We start from the raw sequence: 13699 nt of genomic DNA, 5'->3' as shown, positions 1-13699 counted from the left end.
TTCACTGTCATGGCATTTTGCCTCACCTTAGGCCCAAAGTAATGGAGCTACAGGAAACCCTCTGAAACCATGAATCTGAACAGATACTTATTTCCTCTAAACTCTCTCAGATATTTTGGTTACAGATACAGAAAACTAAGCAATATGTCAGACACTATCATGTGTGTATATGTGTGTGTATGTGTTAAATGTGAATGCACGCCCAGAAATTTCACTTGTAAACATTGAATATTTTCTTTGTTTTTATGTCTTCTTTTTTTCTGTTTATTGTGAGCAGTCCCTAGTTAATTGTCTGGGCAGAACAATTAAAACCCAGATACAGTACATTAAACGTCTCTGAATGTACTTGTGGTGTTTGTATAGCATGACCACCCTAGAGGGAATTTTCAACAACTGTCTCAAATGTCCCCTCACTGTGTCCTCAAGATGAAATGAAGTGTTACGATTTGACTGGATCAATTTAAAGATGCCGGATTTGACTTTTAATATTCTATCCCCTTCTGTTCAAATGATTGGGACCATTTTAGATCCAAGAGATGGAATATCCATGCCATCATTGTCTTACTATCTGCAGTTATGGAATATCTCATTAGCTTTGGAAATGCTCTTTACATTTTTCTCAAAATAATTTCATGGTAAGTTGTTTGCCTCAGAAACTGAAAAGATTTTTTTACCATCTTTACTAGCTTACCAGTTTATGTGCGTGAGCTATTTTCTAGCAATACTTCTGGTTGAAGCTTCTCATACGTTGTTGATTTGGGTCAGCTCCATAGCAGGATATGAGAGGTTTGAAGGAAGAGCCTTCCTGTGCCTTTTACCAGTTGATGACAAAAGCTCTCAGCACCATCCTCTAGTTCCATCCTTCTGAAAATTCTTGCATGAAGGAATCCCCTAAGTCATAGATTATTTAGTAAGAATTGCTTTCGTCGATCAGATTATTATTATTATTTTTCTGAAGTAGAGGTGTTGAGTCAGGAATCAAGTCTTGGCAAGTGAAGTTGCTCTGGGAGTGGACCAGTGGAGAGGCAGGGATGAAGAAGAAAGGCTGTTTTGAGCGTTGTACTTGGTGACTTAGTGATTGCTGTACCTCCATGCTATTCACCTCGATAGCCTGTGGTGGTGGAGCTCCAGGGAAAGAGATAACAGCCAGTTTTACAAGTTATGTAGATGCACTATCAGAGAAGAACAGGTATGTGTGGACATTTTTGCAGTTTTATTTCAGAGGGAAAAAAAATCTAGATGATATTGCTGTGCTTACTATCACATCTTAATGATGCGGGTGGGGCTTTGGAGCAGGAAACTGGGACAGGCTAAGTCACAGTCCAATTTCTAAGTCCAAATGAGTACTCATTTAGCTCGTCTGTGCATAAAGTCTAAGTGAAGCTCATTTAGTCTCCCTACCGACACTCCATCATGAAGTCTTTCCTCCGGGTGGCATTTTTCTCTCAGGTTTACAGCGACTGCTGCTCTTGACCTCTGTAAGCAGGAAATGGCCACATACTGCTGAGTTTTCTGAATCCTTGCTGCCCACAGCAGCCAAAGGAGATGATTGCCTCAGCCTTAGCATTGGTCTCAGGGAAGGTTCAAATATATTTTGAACCAAAAAACCCAAAAAATCCAACTAACCTCCTAAAATAGAAACTTTTCCTGAGACATTTTTGGCATATAATTCTGATTTTAAAGTTTTATCTTCTAAAGAAAAGACTCCTTTAGTTATGCAATGATCCTCAGACTCCTTGGAATAGTATCCCCAGCAAATTCACAGTTTTAGTTTTTGTATTATGGTGATCATGAGGGTATTAATTAAAATGCACAAGGTTCTTTCCAGTAGCTTGTAATTGACTGGGGGCTGGGGGTTGCTTAAAAAGATGACCTTATGAACTATGCCACAAATGATATAAAGGCTTTTGCTTCCGTTTTTGTCTTATTGTTGTTGTTTATTTGTTTTTCAATAACTGGAATGTCAGCAGTACTCTAGAGAGCTGGTCATATTTTCCGTGTTGCCTTGATTGTCTATTGCTAAGAGGATGAGTGCTCTGAAGTTGCTCTAGATCTCAGATATTGTGGCTATGGCTACCGCATATAAAAACGGGAGAATTTTGTCTCCTTGATTGGATCAAGCTTAGTAGCTTACTTAAAGAATGGGGTTTTGTTAAGTTTGAAAACTTATCTAGTGGTCTTCCTATATAGAATAGATTTTCTTAGTTGCATTGACTGCATTGCCTGATTTCATACAAGGGTGTGACAGTCCCTTAGTATGATATGTTTCAGATAATTCTGAGTTATTTGGACTAAGACGGGATATTCAATATTGTTATTTTGCAGGCTAGAATAGTCATCCTTGAAATAAACAAAGACCCACTGAGCTGACTTGGAAGAGCAACCCCGAAGTGGCTAGGTTAGTGTCTGGAGCACAGGCATTCAGTCTCTAAGCCTAGTGAATGGCTGTTCTGTGCTATTTTTTCCCATTTCCTTCCTAGGAAAATGCAAAAAGTGCTTTTCTTCACACCATTGGATAAATTACCTCAGGATAAATTGAATCCTGTTTACAGTCCGGTGGTTTTATGTAATCAATTTTTTTAAACTCAGGTTTCAAACTGGAACACTATAATAGTATCAAGAATCTGAGTAGTTTTAAGAGGCCTTCCTCTCTCAACTCTAGGGCTAAAATTATGATTTTTAGGTCCAAGCTCAGGCTCTTCCTTCTGCTACACAGCAGCCTTCAACAAGACACCCACTTTCTCCCCAGGTCACTTCCTTCTTTGAATATAACAACATTTCTTTTCATAACTTTTTTTTGGTGGAAGTCAAATGACATAATGTAATATTGTATTTTGTATGTTTAATAATCGGAGCCTTATAATTTTGATGATTCCTGGTTTTCTCTCTATTAAGTGGCCAACTGTCTGTTTGTCTCTGCAAGCTTTGTTACATCAGCAAAAGCTGAATGATGGTTAAAGAAGGGCGGGGAGGGGGGCTGTCAAAGGAGACAAAGGGAGCAGTGAGGGCACAGGGGGAAAGACTGGCATATGGTGTCGGGGGAGGGGCTCCCAGAAGACTTTAGTCAATGGAAGAAATGCATGGATGTGCATGCATATGCACACATCCCCACACATATGCACGCGCACACACAGCATGTATAGAAGTAGCTCTTGCACATCAAACATGAAGGGCAAATGTGTCTCTGATCTTTCTTACCCATAGAAAACTCATTCTTAATTTCAAAGTGACAGCTGCAGCTATGATCCTTTAAAGAATTGTAATTGCTCTCTCGGTTGAGAATTTTTTTTTAAGTGTCTAAATGAGATCTTATAGGTTTGTTTGTAGTCCTTTACTTGAATTATCAGTTAGCTAGGCAGCTGCCACATTCCTCAAATATAAAGTTGAACGTGGTGTTTTGGTAGGCTGGGTGTGTAACCAGCCCTGAAAACATCCTCCAAGGTGTTATCATGAATTTCTCAGCCTCCACGTGAGGTCATAGATTGTGGGGTTCTGGTTAGCATGCAACTCATGTTTAACGCGTCAGTCTGGGCCTGGCTGGGAGTCTGTGATGTGAATGACTTTTAAACAATCCCCATCTCCACACAAATCTGAAGATCTCTGATCTGGTCAGTGCAGGTGCCAACCGCAGTGCTCTGGGGCCAGGTCGGCTTGTGTTGCAGTAGCTCCTGCTTGGTGAGAAGGCGCCAAGATCCTGAGCAGTTGGCTCAGAGCCATTTTCTTGTCCTCCAGTCTTATCCCAAATAGAAGCTTGGAGATGCCCCTCTGGCAGTTTCCCCTCATTTCTTTACCTTTTATTTTGAGCCTTGGAAGTTTTTGGGTGCTCTTAAAAAAAAAAAAAATCTCTAGATTTCCGCAGGTTTGGTTGCAGTTGGTGAGCCACCGAACACACCCGCCATTTTCATTTGCCATTTTTGTTGTGAGCCAGGACTGCGGAGTGGAGTGCATCCTTCAACTAAGAAATGTCTCCTCAGGAGCTGGGAGCCAGGCTGAAGAGAAACAAAACTTGATCTTTAGCGCAGGGGCTACTGTCATGCATCAATCTACATCAAAAGAATGGAGGCTTCCGGCTGGCCCTCCCCCTCACTCTCGGAAACCCTCACGTACCTCAGATCCAAGGAGGCTAAAAGAAAAGTGAGGAAGTGTAGTTTCACAGGAATTAACTCTTGCAACTTAACAGGCAAACAGCGTTGCCTCAGAGGCGCTGCCTCATAAAGCGGTCCTATTATTTATTTATCTGCTTTTTTTTTCCACACCGGTGTTCTGTTTTGTTATCACTTTGCAAATTCAATGAACATTTTCCATGAAGGAAATTAAACAAACAAACAGAAAACACAAAAAACCAACCTCATGGAATAGCTTATTGCTTGCTTTCCTTTTAAAAAGAAAGAAAAGGAAGAAAGAAGGAAAGAAAGAAAGAAAAAAGAAAGGAGGAAGGAAGGAAGAAAAGAATCTTTAGAGCTATTAAGAATGTGACTGCGTTTTTATTTATGGTCAATAAGCCCAGATGGATATGCGGTAAACGTTGCTGAGCCTGTTACAAAGCAAATCACCATGTCACAAGCAATATTATTAAATTCTATAATTTCCTTTTCTGAAACTAGTTTCTCTGGATGGAGTTGGAGAAAGAAAATTACATTCAATATTCACCTTAACCGAAAAGCAGCTGAGTGTGGTGGCTGATATCCTATAAATAGCAGATCTGTGACCTCATTGCTGTTCTCTTTCTGCCTAGCAGTTTCCAGTTGAAAAGAAAATTGTCAATCTTCTGCGGAATCTGGGCACATAGAGAGCTTATTTGGCTAGCTTCTGGTCTGGTCCTTGTCCTTCTTTGGTGACTGGGCACAATATCTCTGAGTGTTAGCAGCCTGTTGTCTGTTTCAACAACCTCCCTGCTGCCTATTTCTTTGCCTCTACTGCCCAGGTAATTGCAGTTGTGTGGAATTGGCCTAAGGTGACCTTGAAAACTGTTTTAACCTTTTGGAACCTCAGGTTATCCATCTGTAAAGTGAGTGTTGGAGCTGCCTTGGCCCCATTTCAATGGAATGCTTTGAGAATTGATTAGATAGTGTGCACAAAGCAAGTTGACCTCTCCTGAAGGAATACAATGTATGATTTTATTTGCTGGCCTCAAAGCTCTCAGAGCAGGCCTCTTCAGTACAACGTTGTCATTCTCTTAGCTTTTGGGCTACTTGGAGAGGAAATTTACACCATTCAGGGTGAAACAATCCACTCTAGCTTCTAAATGGGGGATTGTCTATGGATGGAGCACAAATTCAACAGATGGTTGCCAACCTTCCTCTTGATTTTGTGCTTCTTTAAGCTGCGTTCATTAAAACTTCAACTGGCAGATAACTTTGTAGAGGCCGAGTGGAAGGGCTGGATGGGTGTATGAATGGCGCTGAAGTCAAGGATGCAGCTTAGGGAGCTTGGAGAGCCTTATGCCAGCGGATGCTTAGAAGCAGTCATTAAATTAACTTGTAACAGATCAAGCGAGTTTCCTGTATCCTCTGGGTCGTTAAGGCTCTGAAGTTGTTTCCCACGGGTCTGTGGTGCTCCTATGGAGATCAGCGTTTTAGCACCTCACTAATAAGAGTCTTTTTCAGGATCTGAGCGATTGAGCCCCATGTTTATGTTCAAGTACTTATTTTTTTCAGAAGGGGAACTGTGAACCTGGAGCAAGGGCTGTCTAGAGGTGTGGTGGGGGAAGGGATCAAGCCTGTTTCCATTTTCATTTTACAGTCTTCACAGAAAATCATCACAGCGCAGACATTTTTACACCAAAGGCTGCCATTTCTGTTTGTGTCTCCCTGTTTGCGGCCTCTCATGTGTACCTGTGTTCATTGTTCAGCTTGTGAGATTTTCGTTTATCTAGCAAATGTCTTGCTTTACTGAACATTTTGGCTGTTTCCACGGATCGGTTTTTTTTTTTTTTTGTCACAAGAAGTAAATGTAGTTCTTCAAATGATTTCTTTCATTTTCTGTCAACTTGGGAACCAAAATAAAATTGACATTCCCAGAAAACAAAAGGTGCCTCGGAACTCAGAGGCATTTACTCTGAAATAAAAATTTGTGTTTACTCAGAGCTAAGTTTCTGTTGAAAAACAAACACAAGAGACCCTCAGCAAAAGAAGAGAAGCCCCCCTGCTGACACATTCTCTCCTTGATTGATGGTGTTGTCTTGGCAAAGCAGCTTCAGAAATGGGAATCAGAGAACAAACGGGTCGGTGTTATTCAATAAAATACCTTTTAAAAGAGAAAAGAAATCATAAAATTCAAGGGATTGCATTTGAAACCAGTGGATTCTAGCCAGCTCAATTTGTTCTTTGGGAAATAAAGAAAATAAGATTGAGCTTTGTCCCCACTGCTGTGATGCCAATGTGACTTGAAATGCTTGAAGCTGTACCCACATGTAAGGCTTGTCTCGGGAGGTACACACAGGTGCTCCCTGCTTCCCAAATGATCCACTTCTTAGGTTTCACAGGCTGGAATTTGGAGCTATTTAACACTGGAACAGGACTGAACCAGTTGAAGCACAGTTGAGATTTCTAGATTGTTCTAAGGACCTAGTACAGTGTACAACACAGTTTACCTCGGCTTCTTCTCGTGACGGCCTTCACTATCTGAGGAAAGAGAAGTTACAGCTACATTAACTATTAAGTTATTATTCAAAGATGAGCTTTGAGCTTAGGTTGATTAAGTTCAAAGCTCGTCTTTTTAAGTATTGGACTTATACTGTCTCTTTCATAAGCTATAAAAACAGAGAAGCCCTAAGACATGGGGATCTTTTGGAGCAGAGTCTTTCCTCTGAACTAGCATTTTGCTTCTCTGCTTTCAGACACGTTTCATGATTTTCTTTCCAGTTTCCCTGCAATTCCTTCTTACTTAAATATCTTTGAGCTCGCAGCAAGCATGCCATAGTTCATAAGCATTTGTTTTGTGGCTGCTGTAGAAGTCGATTAAATCGCCTGTCAAATAGTCTAAGTCTGTCAGTCAAGTAACTATACCTACCATTTTGTTTCTACCCTGAGTAAACATGTATGCCTTAACCCCTATTTTCAAAGTAAAGTTTGGGGACAGGAGATGGCAACGTGATTACGCCATTTGCCACCGAGACCAATGAGCTCAGTTCAGCTTTCCCTCTCCATGGCTGAAGGTAAGAACTGAAGGCTGCAAATTTTCCTCTTACCTTTGTGGAATGCTGAGGGCAAACGTTTTCCTTCTTCTGCCCCCCACAAAAATAAACAAACACACCAAGAAAGAAAGAAACAACTACTGTAAATGTAATGAAAACTAAAATAAAGTATACTTTTAAACTTTTGTTATTATATCTATGTCCATCTTCCTGGTCTACTTTCTCTTACGATTTTGGAGCAGAGATATGAACAAGGTTTGGCACGTCATTTCAGGGTATTTTGTCTTTACTAACTCCCCAATTTGAGGGGAGAGGGTTGTTCATTTTTTAACTTCTCTATTCACAAATTTACACAGTAGTGATAATACATAAGGTAAACTAAAATTTTCATATCAATTTTTTTTTCTTTCTCTCAATTTTTTAAAGAAATTAAGAATTAGGACATTGGGGCTGGAGAGATAGCTCAGTGGTTAAGAGTACTAGCTGCTCTTCCAGAGGTCCTGAGTTCAATTCCCAGTAATCACATGGTGGCTCATGACCATCTCTAATGGGATCTGATGCCCTCCTCTGGTGTGCATGAAGACATAAAATAAATATGTATATACATAAAAATAAATATACATAAAATAAATAAGTAAATCTAAAATAATTAGGGCATTGAAACTTGCAAGGGAAATTTTCTTTTGAAAATTTAGAGGAAACTTCATTTTAAGATCTGGGATGGAAGTCTTACGAATTTGATGGGATCTGGAATCAAAAGACATGCTCCTAGACATGTCACATGTCTAAGAAAGCACCTCCATAAAGGTTGACTGAGAGGACAGTCTCTTCCAGTGGGCTTTCTGGTAGAAGCCCAGATATAGAGAGGTCCAAAGAACAATCAAGGGTGCCTGTATACCTGCCTTTATTCTTTGCTGTGCGTCCATCTCCCTTATTGTTGTAACTGTGCCTATGACGTCAGCACCCACCTTGCTTGGTCTTCCAACATGGACTGAAGGTCCATGGCTCTCTAGGAATGTGTTAAGCTTTCAGCACCAGAATGGAACTGCTGAGGCATCTAGCTTTGTCGATTGAGCAGCTACCAGCTCGCAGCTTCTCTGGCTGCAGAGGCCATTCTTGTCTGACCAACCAGGATCATGTAAGCCAGTCTAATAAACCATCCTTCCCCACTGTGAATTCATTCTGTTGGTTTTTATTCTTTGGAAAACTCTAGGTAATACAATCTCTGACAGAACATGACATAATGTTATGTGACCGTGAACATGACATCTTGCTCTATTCTTCCCCAGAAAAAGTCAGCGGATTTGATGCAATTTTCAAATATTTTCACCTCAATGTTAAATGCAGTTAAGGACTGGACACTGGTCATCTTTGGGAGCCCAGGTTTCAACCTATTCACACTAATAGGTTGGAAGCTTTTGTTTCCTTGTTACTCATCCTGTTTCATCTCTGTATTAGTTAGCACTGGATGCTGTAACAAAACAGCACAGTTGGTCGTTTATCACAGCAAAAGCCCCAATAATTTGAAAGTAAGAGTCTACTGGAATAAAACGAAAATAGACAATGTACTTGTATAAGAAAATAAGATCCAGTTTCCCAGGGTCTCTTCACTTGAAACCCAGCAAGTTCATCTGTCAGGTGGGGAATTTTTCTGTGATGTAGTGTGTCTGTGTGCATTCTGAGCAGCTGTGTTCTGGACTACATCTCCTTTTCCTGGAGCAAAATCATTTCTTTTAGGACAAAAGGTACTGAGCAATTGGAGATTGAATTTATGTTTGCAACTCTAATAGAGATTCAGCAGGCAGAAGCTTTTGAAAATGAGTCACCCGGCGAACTGAAGTGACTGGGCAGCGAGTACTCAAAAGCCTTTTCTCAAGACAATGCTGGGCGCTTTAAAAACCATCATTAACAAGAGATGGTCCTACTGGAACTTGTTAGGGAGCCAGAATAAAATAAGAAAACATGGTAACTGTCTTAGTAATGGCTTCGGGAATTTTCCGTTTTATTGTATGTGGTTTTAGGCTTTCTAAATATGGTTGCCTCTTTAAGTAAAATATTGGTACTGCATGATAAAATTACTTAAAAGTGTGTGTGTGTGTGTGTGTGTGTGTGTGTGATTTTTGTTTCTGGCCTTCTTTTTTGGAACCACATACATGATTAAGACTTCCAGTTAGTTGTCTTGGAGACTTCTGCTTGCAAACAGCATGTCGACAAACTTCTTAGAAGATGCTTGGTAGAAGGAAAAACAAGAATGGCTTAAAAGGAAACTATGAACTGGGAGAGGCTGATGCCAGGCTAGGTTGAAATTCAAATTCTTTGTCACTTCCTCTATGATAATTCACATATTACTACTTGAACCAAGTGTGATTGATTGTGGGTTTGGTTGTTGGGCGGGGGGTGACCGTAGTACTGAAAATGGAGCCCACAGTCACACGCATGCCAGGCAAGTGCTTTTTCATTTACATCCTCCACCCAGTTGTCCACATTTGTCAAGCACTGTTTGAGACCCATGGATGTGAGTGTGTGTGTGTTTGTGTGTGTGTGTTTGCCTCATTGCACAGATGATTGAAAATAAGAATGAAAGCTATTTTAAAGGTACTTTTTTTTTTTTTTTAAGGAATGGAAGTTCACCAGATGGTAGAATCAGCTATTGAAAACTGGCAATGTAATCTGAATAAGACCTCATACAAAGAGCTGTGGTAACTGCTCTGGTGCCATAGTGGCTGTAATAATTACTCCAACAATCCACTGGTTTTGAGTTACTTCTTTCATTGATTCCTTAAAATTTTGAAGTTTATAGAACTCAATTATATCACCCAAGAGACTATCAAGTTCTAGGAGTGAGCAGAAAGTTTGGAGGAGTCTCAGCTCATCAGCTGGGTGGGGAAGGAGTCTGAATATGTTTTTTTTTAAACTTAAGGGAGCTTTCCAGTTGGTGTGGGATCTCTACAAGGCAAAGTGAAAGACATTCTAGAATCACTCTGTAAAGAACTTTGAGCCTATACATGGTGAGTGAGCATGCGCAGAAATTCTGAGTGTAGAACCAATGGTTTTTGGCCCAAGATCCTGATTTCATCAGGGGAATGCTTTTCTCTCCAGAACTATGCTGTTCTGGTGGTGAAATCTATGTTTCTTTCTTCTACAGAAACAAAGAAACATCGGGGGCTGGGAGAGGGGAATTTAAATGAATAAAAATACCCAATTTGTGCATGTGTTCGACTTGTATGGAATTTTATTGTCCCTTGTTTGGATTTGTTCTATCTAGTTGCCTGTGGTTAAGAGCAGAAGGTGAAGCTAAGTAGAAACACAGGTAATGGCCTGATTGCCTTTCATGCTTTGTCCCTGGCAAATGAATGCATATTCGGTTGAAGCTGATTATGAACTACTTAGCACAAATGGAAGAAGTCAAGTTTTGTGCTCTCAAGCAATCATACTTTGCATTGTGCTAGTGACTTTAAAATTATAATTAAGCAACATTGTGTATTTCGGCTTCTTTTAGAAGTAAATCTAGCCTGAGTTTCAGCACATTTGGTCCTTTTTTGTTTGTTGTCCTTTTTTGTTTTTTATTCCTACTTTTGTAAATGGTAAAAAAAAAAAAAAAAAAAAAAAAAAAAAAAGATTGTCAAATACCAAATCTAGAGTTTTCATGTTGCTGTCATAAGGTTGCATCCACGAGCAAATCCACATATTTATCAGAATAATAAAGAGATCAGTCTCTCTGCCTGCCTGCCCCTACTCCTAACACAAAGTGCTAATCACAAGTATTTTCTGGATGAAGTGATGACAGATGTCACCAAAATGTTCCTATTTCCTATAAACAAGGCCCTCTCAGCATGCGCACGCACACAGACATGAAAGACAGTAGAAACACACCTCTTGTTTGGGAAGCGGCTGAAGGGTTTCAGAGTTTCAGAAAGTAGCCCAGTGCCAAGAATCAGGCAGCATTTTTAGCATTCCAGAAAGAATCACAAAGTGTAGCGGGCCTAGGGAGAAGGGCCTACAGAATGGGAATTGTATCCTGGGGGAGGGGAGGAGAACGGACAGTTCTTTATATCCTTCTTTTCTAGGAAAAAAAAAAAAAAGAGCAGCCAGCAGAAAGGAGGCAGGGATCAACGTGGGGTGAGGGTGGAGGGGCCGGCAACTGCTGAGCCAGTCAATAGACAGATTGTTCATCACACGTTGCCAGAAGATTAGCTGAGCAAATGCACAGACAATGCTGATTACTGACTTGAAATGCATCAGTTCTTACCGAGGAGAACAAAGCCTGTCTAGATCACTACCCTACGGCCCAACCACACTAATGGCACCCAGCTACGCTTAGCATCATGTTTAGAGCTGAGAAATGTGGGCACCCCTGGCTCTTTGTATTCACTAACAGATAGTCTCTCATCTCCAGAATGGCCTCGAGAGATACAGATCTTATTTCTCCCGGGCTCTCCAGGGACAGTGGTCTTATAATCACACCCCTGCATGTGTCTGCCCTTTCCCGTGTCAGCTGGGTGTTTCTTTCTCTTTAATCGGAGACGGCAGATATCATTGCATTGTTACAACTTGGCCTCTTTCTCACACTGACCTTGCGAACGCAGGTAATCGCATGGGAGAAGAATTTAAATTCCTCTCCAAGAGCATTCAAAAGAACTTGCAGTCTCCAACAGTTATAAATATATTTGAATATTTTAAAGTCATGAAATGAAGTTTTAAAAAAAGGATTGCTTTTTATCCTTTTTCCAAATATTTTTCAGACAAAGACTTTATTATTTGTTTTATCTGGACTTCCTTTCTTCTTAAGAGTCTTCTAGTGATTTGATTTCACTGTCTTGCTTTGAAAGTTTGGTTTGGGCACCTAGGAAATAGATTATGACCTTGGGTTGACACTAATTCTGAGATGTCCTAAATTTTCAAAGTGTCTCTTCATGCAATATTACCATATCCATTAAATGTCACCTTTCCATTTAATTGATATTATAATTACATTTTACATATGTAAAAATAGTCTTGATAGTTTTCATAGATTTGTGTTATTCTTTATCAGAGGCCTTTTTCTTTTCACAAGATAAAAAAGCTTGGCTTTCTTCATAGGCTTTTATTAGGATTCACCAGGACTGAAGCACCAGAAGGCTCCCTTGTCTTGCCTAAGCCCCATTGATACCTTATACCTTAGTGGGCTGGCAACTTGGCTTCCCCTTGGTACTTTCTAAATGAGCAGCCCAATCTTAGTTTACTTTTATTAACTTACTAACACCTAACTTCTCTAAATTAGCCAAACAATTTTCAAACACTTCACAATAATTTGTAGAAGCCAAACCCACTCCTTCCTTCCTTCCTTCCTTTCCTTTTTCTTCTATCTTCATTCCTTCCTTTCTTATTCATTTTCTTTTTCTTTGCAGTTGACCAGGCCACTGTTTACATATAAAAGAGTTGTGAGAGAATTAGTTGCATCCTATTTCAAAGACAACAGATTTTTAATCATGTTCTTTAAAAGCTTTGCAAACAAATACTTTAGAAAACCCTACCACCACCACCACCACCACCACCCCCAATACCCTGCTACAAAGGCAAACAAAGATATAAACAAACAACTGAGGTGTGAAATGTAGAAGCCAATGAACAGAGGAAAAAACTCTCACCCTCACTGATAAATTAGATCAAATGCAGATTCTAAATGGATTCTCATCAAATTGGCCAAAAGTTGGATAATATCTAGCGTTGGCAAAAATGGAGAGAAGAGTAGGAGTGTAACTTAATCAATACTGTTCTATTTCCAGTCAACTTGTCAATAATCTGTCAATATTATAAAATTATACATTCTTTCACGTTTTGGTGCCATTTTCCAAAAATTACCTACAGGAACTGCAGATGTGACTATAACATCTTCCTCTCCTGTTTTAAAGAGTGCTTATACAGAAAAATGTAACCACTCAATATAAGCTTGTATATTGAGTGAAAAAATTAAGAACATTGGCTTATTTGTGACTAGTTTATCACATAAAATTAGCTCTTCTGTAATACTTGTCTTGAAAATAATAAATAAACTTGGAATTCTTGAAAATTCCCCTCCCACCTTAGTATGAGTGAGATATTAGGTGTCTCCTCCTACCTTAATAAGAGTGGTGTATTAGGGAATAAGTAAAAGTTAATACAAATGCTGTATTATATATGACTTCGTGAACAAGGGAAAGAGCAAATAAAGAAAACCATATCTACAGGAAAAACACAAAATATACATTACACAGGAAATCCACAAAATTTGCATTACATCTTTTTTTATTATTAGATATTTTCTTTATTTACATCTCAAATATTATCCCCTTTCCTGGTTTCCCCTCAGAAAACTCCCTATCCTCTCCCCACTTCCCCTGCTCACCAACCCACCCACTCCTGCTTCCTGGCCCTGGCATTCCTCTACACTGGGGCATAGAGCCCTCACAGGACCAATGGCGTCTCCTCCCATTGATATCTGACAAGGCCATCCTTTGCTGCATAGGCAGCTGGAACCCTTAGTCCCTCCATGTGTACTCTTTGCTTGGTGGTTTAGTCCCTGGGAGCTCTGGGGGTACTGGTTAG

Source organism: Mus musculus, chromosome 10, assembly GCF_000001635.26.
Source record: "Mus musculus strain C57BL/6J chromosome 10, GRCm38.p6 C57BL/6J".
In the NCBI taxonomy this organism is placed as follows: Eukaryota; Metazoa; Chordata; class Mammalia; order Rodentia; family Muridae; genus Mus; species Mus musculus.
This window is presented reverse-complemented; position numbering follows the sequence as displayed.